This window comes from Phocoena phocoena, chromosome 12 (genome assembly GCF_963924675.1).
Source record: "Phocoena phocoena chromosome 12, mPhoPho1.1, whole genome shotgun sequence".
Lineage (NCBI taxonomy): Eukaryota > Metazoa > Chordata > Mammalia > Artiodactyla > Phocoenidae > Phocoena > Phocoena phocoena.
This window is the reverse complement of record NC_089230.1, coordinates 54115795-54124144: the sequence shown is the minus strand read 5'-3', so window position 1 is coordinate 54124144 and position 8350 is coordinate 54115795. Positions and strand designations below refer to the sequence as shown.

The 8350-nt window shown below is 39.1% G+C and overlaps 1 pseudogene; it reads left to right on the top strand.

Annotated features, from left to right (window-relative positions):
* The first annotated feature begins 4594 nt into the window (after positions 1–4594).
* On the top strand, positions 4595–5087 carry LOC136132202 (S-phase kinase-associated protein 1 pseudogene; annotated as a pseudogene).
* Positions 5088–8350: the final 3263 nt, after the last annotated feature.

Genomic DNA, 8350 nt, shown 5'->3' with positions numbered 1-8350 from the left:
TGATACCAAAAGCAGACAAAGATGTCACAAAGAAAGAAAACTACAGGCCAATACCTCTGATGAAGATAGATGCAAAAATCCTCAACAAAATAGTAGCAAACAGAATCCAACAGCACATGAAAAGGTTCATACACCATGGTCAAGTGGGGTTTATCCCAGGAATGCAAGGATTCTTCAATATACACAAATCAATCAATGTGATACACCATATTAACAAACTGAAGGAGAAAAACCATATGATCACCACAATAAAAGCAGAAGAAGCTCTTGGCAAAATTCAAAACCCATTTATGATCAAATCTCTCCAGAAAGTGGCATAGAGGGAACCTACGTCAACATAACAAAGGCCATATATGACAAACACACAGCCAACACTGTTCTCAATGGTGAAAAACTAAAAAACATTTCCTCTAAGATCAGGAACAGAACAAGATTGCCCACTCGCACCACTGTTACTCAACATAGTTTTGGAAGTTTTAGCCAGAGCAATCAGAGAAGAAGAACAAATAAAAGGAATCCAAATCAGAAAAGAAGAAGTAAAACTGCCACTGTTTGCAGATAGCATGATACTATACATAGAGAATCCTAAAGATGCTACCAGAACACTACTAGAGCTAATCAATGAATTTGGTAAAGTAGCAGGATACAAAATTAATGCACAGAAATCTCTGGCATTCCCACACACTAATGATGAAATATCTGAAGGAGAAATTAAGGAAACACTCCCATTTACCACTGCAACAAAAAGAATAAAATACCTAGGAATGAAGCTACCTAAGGAGACAAAAGACCTGTATGCAGAAAACTATAAGACACTGATGAAAGAAATTAAAGATGATACAAACAGATGGAGAGATATACCATGTTCTTGGATTGGAAGAATCAACATTGTGAAAATGACTATACTACTCCAAGCAATATACAGATTAAATGCAATCCCTATCAAACTACCACTGGCATTTTTCACAGAACTAGAACAAAAAATTGCAGTTTGTATGGAAACACAGAAGACCCCGAATACCCAAAGCAATCTTGAGAAAGAAAAACGGATATAGAGGAATCAGGCTCCCTGACTGCAGACTATATTACAAAGCTACAGTAACCAAGACAGTATGGTACTGGCACAAAAACAGAAATATAGCTCAATGGAACAAGATGGAAAGTCCAGAGATAAACCCATACACCTTATCTTTGATAAAGGAGGCAAGAATATTCAGTGGAGAAAATACAGCCTCTTCAATAAGTGGTGCTGGGAAAACTGGACAGCTACATGTAAAAGAATGAAATTAGAACACTTCCTAACACCATAAACAAAAGTAAACTATTAAGACTTAAATGTAAGGCCAGACACTATAAAACTCTTAGAGGAAAACATAGGCAGAACGCTCTATGACATAAATCAAGCAAGATCCTTTTTGATCCACCTCCTAGAGAAATGGAAATAAAAACAAAAAGAAACAAATGGGACCTAAGGAAACTTCAAAGCTTTTGCACAGCAAAGGAAACCATAAACAAGACGAAAAGACAACCCTCAGAATGGAAGAAAATATTTGTGAACGAAGCATCTGACAAAGGATTAATCTCCAAAATATAGAAGCAGCTCATGCAGCTCAATATCAAAAAAACAAACAATCCAATCCAAAAATGGACAGAAGACCTAAATAGACATTTCTCCAAAGAAGATATACAGACTGCCAACAAACACATGAAAAGATGCTCAACATCACTAATCATCAGAGAAATGCAAATCAAAACTACAATGAAGTATCACCTCACACTGGTCAGAATGGCCATCATCAAAAAATCTCCAAACAAGAAATGCTGGAGAGGGTGTGGAGAAAAGGGAACCCTCTTGCACTGTTGGTGGGAATGTAAATTGATACAGCCACTATGGAGAACAGTATGGAGGTTCCTTAAAAAACTACAAATAGAACTACCATATGACCCAGCAATCCCACTACTGGGCATATACCCTGAGAAAACCATAATTCAAAAAGAGTCATGGGGCTTCCCTGGTGGCACAGTAGTTAAGAATCCACCTGCCAATGGAGGGGACACGGTTTCAGGCCCTGGTCTGGGAAGATTCCACATGCCGTGGAGCAACTAAGCCTGTGCACCACAACTACTGAGCCTGCACTGTAGAGCCCGCAAGCCACACCTACTGAAGCCCACGTGCCTAGACCCCATGCTCCACAGCAAGAGAAGCCAGTGCAATGAGAAGCCCATGCACCACAATGAAGAGTAGCCCCCACTTGCCACAACTAGAGAAAGTCCACTCACAAAAAACGAAGACCCAACATAGCCAAAAATAAACTAATTAATTAATTAAAAAGAGTCATGCACCACAATGATCACTGCAGCACTATTTACAATAGCCAGGATATGGAAGCAACCTAAGTGTCTATCAATAGATGAATGGATAAAGAAGATGTGGCACATATATACAACGGAATATTACTCAGCCATAAAAAAGAAATGAAACTGAGTTATTTGTAGTGAGGTGGATGGACCTAGAGTCTGTCCTACAGAGTGAGGTAATTCAGAAAGAGAAAAACAAATACCATATGCTAACACATATATATGGAATCTAAAAAAAAACGGTACTGATGAACCTAGGGGCAGGACAGGAATAAAGATGCAGATGTAGAGAATGGACTTGAGGACATGGGGAGGGGGAAGGGTAAGCTGGGATGAAGTGAGAGAATAACATTGTCATATATACACTACCAAATGTAAAATAGATAGCTAGTGGGAAGCAGCTGCATACCCCAGGGAGATCAGCTCGGTGCTCTATGACCACCTAGAGCAGTGGGATAAGGAGGGTGGGCGGGAGACGCAAGCGAGGGGATATGGGGATATAAGTATGCATATAGCTGATTCACTTTGTTATAAAGCAGAAACTAACACACCACTGTAAAGCAATTATACTCCAATAAAGATGTTAAAAAAAAACAAACAGTACTTCTTATGTAATTTTTGGTACTTAATTTATTATTGTTCTAAAATATCACCAGAGAAGCTGTCTTCACGTAACAGTTTCTTTGTTGTATGTGATACAATAAGAAGCCTGAGAAAACCAAATTGAAAAAGATATAAAAAACAGAGTAAGGAAATTTTAGAACTCTGAGAAGTTTCAGATCAAGACAATTTTGTGTCTGAAATTCAATCTTGAACATATGCATCCCTTTATATCCAAAAGAATCCCCTTTTATACACTGTCCTTTTTTTCTCTCATCTTTTCTCACTTTTCTTCTCCCATCATCCTTCAAATGAAAACATCACTATAAAACAATTCTCGGGCTTCCCTGGTGGCGCAGTGGTTGGGAGTCCGCCTGCCGATGCAGGGGACGCGGGTTCGTGCCCCGGTTCCGGAGGATCCCACGTGTCGCGGAGCGGCTGGGCCCGTGGGCCATGGCCGCTGAGCCTGCACGTCCGGAGCCTGTGTTCCGCAATGGGAGAGGCCGCAGCGGTGAGAGGCCCGCGTACAGCAAAAAAAAAAAAAAAAAAAAAAAAAAATTCTCAGTTTCCCTCTGCCCTTAAACTCTAAGGTAGCACAGGATTTTTCTCTGAAATGTTACTCTCTGGACATCTGAGAAATGTATAAAGCAAAATGATGCTATTCAATCACTGTAACTAAAGTAAATAAAGTGCATAGAACCAAGGAGGCATACTTGTAAGACACTTAACAAAGACCCAGAAAAACCGAGTTCAAATTCCCAGTTTGTGACTTCCACATGTGTGACCTTGGACAAGTCAGTTTTCCTCTCTATTTCTCAGTACTCTCATTTGTAGAAATGCGATCATAATAATTTCACTAGCTTTCTTTGTTTGAGGAAAGTTGAATTTTAATATGTATCTCTAAGTATTACATAAAATGTGAGTGATATAAAAATGGGAACTGTAATTTAATCATACTATTGATAATTGTAATCCAAACCAGGCAAGCACTATAGTGGGCCAAAGTTAAGGCAAGTCAGAAGTGAACTCATGATCTCTCAGGCTCGTTATCATCAAATACGTTGAATGACAATACACATAGCATAAGATGCTATTTTGCAGACATCTCATTCAGTTCTTTGTGCCATCAACATTCATGTGCCACACGGCCTTCTAAATGCTAAATAAGCAAAAGATATGAACACAGCTCAGTCCACAAGCATCTTATGGTCTAATGGAAGAGTTCAACAGGTAATCTAACTACTGTGAAATTCAGTGATGCTATTATGGATGTCTGGCAGGCACAACTAGAACACCACAGAGCAGCCTCAAACCCAGTCTGGGGGGAGAAAAGGCTCCTTGAAAGAGATGGCTCCTAGCTTGCAAGAAGGAGAAGTGGACAGAGCAGTCAAGCAAATTCCAAGAAGGGGTGAGAGTTCAAGGCATAACCAGACACCTGCAGGTTTCGACATGGTTGGAAAGGAGAAAGGATGAGAAAAGCAAGAAGACAGGCCCAGAAAGTTTAGCAGGAGTCAAATCAGAAAGAGCATTTTGAGTGTTGGCCTTGTTCTCCGATTTTCTGTGTTTTTTTTTTTTTTGCAGACGCCACCCTGCTCTCATCAGCCTCTGGCCTGCCATCTCCTTGAATCCTAACACCATGCCTTCAATTAAGTTGCAGAGTTGTGAAGGAGAGATATTTGGAGTTGATGTTGAAATTGCGAAACAATCTGTGACTATTAAGACCACGTTGGAAGATTTAGGAATGGATGATGAAGGAGATGATGATCCAGTCCCCTTGCCAAATGTTAATGCAGCAATATTAAAAAAGGTCATTTAGTGGTGCACCCACCACAAGGATGACCCTCCTCCCCCTGAGGACGATGAGAACAAAGAAAAGCAAACAGATGATATCCCTGTTTGGGATCAAGAATTCCCGAAAGTTGACCAAGGAACACTTTTTGAGCTTATACTGGCAGCAAACTACTTAGACATCAAAGGTCTGCTTGATGTTACCTGCAAGACTGTTGCCAATATGATCAAGGGGAAAAACTCCTGAGGAGATTCGAAAGACATTCAATATCAAAAATGATTTTACTGAAGAAGAAGAAGCCCAGGTACGCAAAGAGAACCAGTGGTGTGAGGAGAAGTGAAATTTTGTGTCTAATGCTGTAACACTGTAAGGATTGTTCCAAATACTAGTTGCACTGCTTTGTTTATAATTGTTAATATTAGAAAAACAGTCCACAAATGCAACAGCAAATCAGTTGTATTAGCAGAATGTTGTCCTCATTGCATGTGTAGTTTCAGTACAGATTCCAAACTTATGACTCAGTTTCTTCTAGTATGATCAAAAGTTCTTTATTCTTTGCTCTGAATAAAATTGAACTGTGGGTTCTCTATAGAAAGTGGCATTTTGGGCATTCCCTCTTTTTGTAAAGCAACTTATGCCTAGTTTATTGTCCAGTTAACTTTAGTTTAGTGACTTTTAAAAGTTGGCATTGTAAATAAAACAACTTGCAAAAAATTTTCTGAAATAGAATTAACAACTTATTATCTTTATTCATGAGTTGGAAACTGGAAAAAGGCTAATTGAGGTAAATGTTATCAGAGTGGGGTTATCAGAATGTCTTCCAGCTTCCTGGAGTCCACGGGTATTGATTAACCTGTATGTAGCAGGGCTCCCTTAATTGGATCTGAGGACTTATTTTTGCATTTTTAATCCTCTCAGCTTTGAATATGTTGGCTAGAGGCTCATTTACTACTCAGTTTGTGGTTTGGGAGGAAACAGAATCAGACAGTTTGCTGGCTTTTCTATTAAAAGAGACACTTAACCCATGTGGTGTGTCATCTTTTTATAATCAGTAATCCTATGTGGGGAAAACCATAAACATTACTTGCATGTAAAAGATAACTTAACCTTTAATGTTAAAATGTATGGCACTACCCAGAAAGCATCAGTCACGAATGCAAGATACTTTCAATAAAAAGTAAGTTATGTAAAAAAAAAAAAAAAAAAGAGCATTTTGTGTCATATTAAAACTTCAAGATTTTATTCTCAGAAGCAGAGAATAGGGAGTTGTTAAAGAATTCTAAGAAGGGGTAAGACATAATAAGATTTTAGAAAGATGTGGCAACACTGTGGAACACTAGAGGACCATACCCTATATGGAGACTTAATGCAGTGATGAAGGAAGAGACATGAGAAACTGATGCAGGGAATATGGTATTTAGGATAGAAAAAAGAGAGAGAGAGAAATTGGAGAGAGATTTATGAGCAAGGAACACCCATATTTGGCAATGGTTCAACATGGGAGAGAAGCAAAGAAAAGATTCAAGGGTGATTCCCACAAAGCTGCTTTACTAACTTAATCAGTGCTTTGCTAATCATGGCACCATCCATGGACCACAAGACCCAGGAGGAAGAATGGGATTGTTAGAGGGAGGGATGGTGGGGGTGGAGATCCTGGTTAAGAAGGGCAGGAGATGATAAGGTTCAGTTTGGAATACCTTCAACTTGTATTGGACGTATGAACACAAATTCCTAAAAGGCAAGTCTAGAGCTCAAGAGGAAAATGTGGATTTAAGATACAGATTCAGAAGTTGTCACAATAAAAATGGTAGAATAAACTATGGTGATAGATATAGTAGCACATAGAATGAGAAGGGGAAAGGGCTAGGGACATTAAGATAGAGTAAATCAGACAAAAGTAGAAGAAAATATGATGGGTATTGTCAGCAAGACAAAATCTGAGACAATCTAAATATCATATTTATTGTATATTACATTCTTGTCAGCTCAATGAAAATTTATATTAATGGGTTTTAACTGAATTATAGAGACCTCAATAAAATTATACTACCAGCAGCCAAAGTTCAGCATGATCTATAAAAAGAACACTAGAATGAGGGTCTCAGGCACCTACAAATTAGAACTATCTCTGCCTCTAACTCTTTAATAGAGAACTAGTTTCCTAAACTTCCTGAGTTTTAGGTTCTCAATATTCAAAGTAAGGAAATTCAACCATCTAAGTTCCCTTTCAACTGCAAAAATCGGTGATTCTACTATGCTATGCTATGCTTTCTCCCTAATGCTCAATCCCTTGTCCCATCAACTGTATAATCATTCAATGCTTTCTTCATTCATTCCCTCTTTATAAGAAATATTTATTGAGGACCTGTCATGTGCCTGGCATTCTTTAAAGTACATAGGACAAAGCAATAAACAAAACACCCAAAGTTCTTGCTCTCATGAACTAGTGGGGAGGAGAGATAATAAAGAAAAATAATATATGCAGGTGAGGAAAGGTGCTTTGAAGAAAAATAAAGTTTGGAAAGTAAAAGGGACCAGATTTTATAGAGAGTTGGCAGGAAGAGCTTTCTGATAATAGCATATTTGAACAAAGATCTGAAGTAAAGGAAAAAGTAAGCCATGCTTTTGTGGGAGAAGACAATTCTAGGCAGAGAAAAGAAAGTCCCTGCTGCTGAGGCATGCTTGGTCTCCTCAAAGAGTCACAAGAGATCAGATGTGGCTCGGGCAGGTGAAGAACACAGGAGCTTAGAGAGGTTGGATAAGTAATAGGAGGCCAGGAACACACTCAGAGATGTCAAATAGGCAGTTAAATATATGATTATGGACTAAGAATATATATATATGTTATGGATTGAATGTTTGTGTATCCCTAAAATTCATATATTAAAGCCCAAACCCTCAGTGTGAAGGTATTAGGAGACAGGGACTTTGGGAGGTAATTAAGTTTAGATGAGGTCATAAGGGTGGGGTCACCAGGATGATATTAGTGTCCTTACAAAAGGAAGAAAAGAAACCAGAACTCTCTCTCATCCATTTGAGGACACAGCAAGAAGGCAGTCATCTATGAGCCAGGAAGAGGGCTCTCATTAGAAACCAAATCTGCTGACACCTTGATCTTGGACTTCCCAACCTCCAGAACTGTGAGACATAAATGTGTATTGTTTAAGCCACCCATTCTGTGGTATTTTGTTATAGCAGCCCAAGCAGACGAAGACAGGAGCCATGAATCTGAATAAGGCATTTAGGGGATGAGTATATCTAGAAAAGACAAGAGGTCCAAAGACACAGCCTGAAGTGCTCTCACCAATTATGGCTGGGGAGAGGATGACCCGCACAGGAGACTGAGTAGGAGAAGCCAGTCAGGGCAAAGGAGAATGAGAAAGAGCTGAAACCCAGAAACCTGGTGCTGAGAGTGTTCTAAGAAAAAAAGGATGATCAATTATGGAAAGTGTAACTGGTAGATCACATATAGTGAGGATGCTATTTAGCAGTTAGGAGTCACCTTCGCAAGAGCTCTCTCAGTGGTGTGGTATCGACAGAAAGTTGATCTAAATGTGAGAGAAATAAAATGGAGGCAGTGAGAAGACACAATACTTTCTACGA